This window comes from Ornithodoros turicata, chromosome 2 (assembly GCF_037126465.1).
Source record: "Ornithodoros turicata isolate Travis chromosome 2, ASM3712646v1, whole genome shotgun sequence".
NCBI lineage: Eukaryota > Metazoa > Arthropoda > Arachnida > Ixodida > Argasidae > Ornithodoros > Ornithodoros turicata.
The window spans coordinates 56,624,387-56,626,704 of record NC_088202.1 but is presented as its reverse complement, the minus strand read 5'-3'; the positions used below and the strand labels follow the sequence as shown (position 1 = coordinate 56,626,704).

General features: G+C 41.5%; 1 long non-coding RNA gene across 1 annotated transcript; it reads right to left on the bottom strand.

Annotated features, from left to right (window-relative positions):
- Positions 1-453: 453 nt before the first annotated feature.
- On the bottom strand, positions 454-1,705 carry LOC135383528 (uncharacterized). Its single transcript, XR_010419929.1, has 3 exons — positions 1,670-1,705; positions 602-670; positions 454-530 (listed from the first exon to the last, which is right to left on the bottom strand). It is a non-coding gene; the product is annotated as an uncharacterized LOC135383528 (long non-coding RNA).
- Positions 1,706-2,318: the final 613 nt, after the last annotated feature.

The window sequence follows — 2,318 nt, the reverse complement described above, 5'->3', positions numbered from 1 at the left end:
CTCTCCTCTTCCGTCGCATTCTTGTGCTTTTCCTTGAGGTGATGGAGTGACTCTGCTGTGAAACCTGGCCATGCGTCAACTACTTTCAACCAGCTTCTGATTGTTTCTTCTCTTGGCATTGGGAAGTGCTCAGATAAGAATTTGTAGGCTCTTGGTGAGTAAAAGTGGAGTGTTGTAGCAAATTTCCTAAAATTTTCAGTGTACCGGCGCCCTGATGGTTTCCTTTTCTGATTTTTCTTCCACTCCTTCAGGAGTTCATCTGGGAGTTCACCGAATGAGTCCAGCTCCTTCTCTGCTTCATCCGATATGAGATTCCTCTTCTTCAGGTCACTTATTAGTTGCTGCAGGTTCTGAATTTTTTTCTCTCTTCTTTTTATGACTTGTTTTGTTGCATAGAGCTTTTTTCTTGCTTTGCCAATATGTTGATGAACAACTCTTAATTTTTTGCGTGATGTTGTCTTTGAGGAGTAGGAATGGTCTTCTAAAGTGACCTTTCTCTTCTGAGGAGTTGACATGAAATGGTGACTCTCCTACAATTATGAATGATGTATTAGAGCTGCTGCCTTAGGAGTGAAGATGCACATGTACAAGATACACTCACATGGAATTGCCTCTTCGAAGGGGAACTCTGTGCCTCAGGTTCTGAAATGCCACTCGAAGTAGCCATTGTCTGAAAAGAAAGCAGAACAAGCATATTGTAAACTGATAGAAAAAGTACAAATTGTTTTAAATGTCTTTGACTTGTCGCAAAGAGTAGATGCTGCCCTGTGTTGACATGTTCATGTATGAGAGTGAACTTAACAAAAAAAATCAGAAGCACACTGATGTGGCATTTGGAACATCTGAGCACTCACTAAGTAGCTACAGAGCCATAATAAGGGGCTACCACAGGAAGTAAACCAATTGAAACCCATGTGAAATTACCACTGATCTGCAAAGAAGCACACGTGAACCTGCATATTAAAAAAATGCATGGTGATCGTGATTTATTTAATCATCAATTTGTCAAATGGTCAATGTTCCTGCGAGATGTTCCCATTAACTGAGGTTCATAAATCGAGATTTGTAATAAGGAAAAGGATACGTTGTGTTCCAGAGGGCACGCTTAATAAAATGAGGCAATTTGTAAATTGAGAGTTCAAAAATTGAGGGATGATTGTTTTTTGTTTCAATGAAGATATAATTACATTGACATATTTTTCTCTCTCTCCTCCCACCCACTACACGCTCCGACAAAGGAACTGCCCCCACCCCCACACACACAAACACCAAGGGTCTGGATCCACCCCTATACATAGGTCCCCTCACTATGCCACGTTGCACCCTAAAGCTACCCCACATATCAAAGAGATGAACGACTGAGCAGCCAAGATGTAGAATATGTCATAGCACATGGGTCTTTGATAGAGACAGTTGTAGTGTCTGCACACTTTGCTGGAGGTTCTTGCTTGTTTTGGTTTTGCATGAAAGTCTAAGCCATAATTTCGTGGTTTGTTAGTGAATTTTAATTATTCATCATGTGGTGGATGATTATACCTCAGATAAACTGATGCCTCAGATAAACCCACCCATGTAACACAATTTTCAATATTACATTTATGCAGTGATCATGTATTTTTGCTAGATCCTAACAGATTTGAAAAAAACCCTGCTCAAACAAAAAGTGTACCTCGAGCACATCTTCAACTGAGTGGTCCAAGTCAAGCGCTTCCTCTGTCACAGCTTCGTGGCAAATGCTTGAAGGTCCAGGGGCTTGCATTTCAGGCGTACTTTGCTGTGGGTACTCTTGGACAACCTACACACGAGCACGATAAAATTACATTTATAAGTTACATCTATGCAGCAATCAGGTATTTTTATTAGACCTTGGATTTGAAAGACCCCTGCTCAAACAAAAGGTGTACCTCAAACAGATCTTCAAATGAGTGGTCCAAGTGAAGCTCTCCCTCTGTCACGGCTTCGTGGCAAATGCTTGAAGGTCCAGGTGCTTGCATCTCGGATTCACTTTGCTGTGGTTTACCCTGCATGACCTACATACAACGACAAGTAGAATAAAATTACATTTATGCAGCCCATCATGTATTTTTATTACACGTTTCAAACGGATTTGAATAACGCTGCTCAAACAAAAAGTGTACCTCAAGCAGATCTTCAACTGAGTGGTCCAAGTGAAGCTTTTCCTCTGTAACGGCTTCGTAGGAAATGCTTGAAGGCCCAGGGGCTTGCATGTCGGATGCACTTTGCTGCAGGTACCCTTGCATGGCCTACACACAAGCACACGTAGGATAAAATTGAGAAAATGCTCAGACAGGCATGTT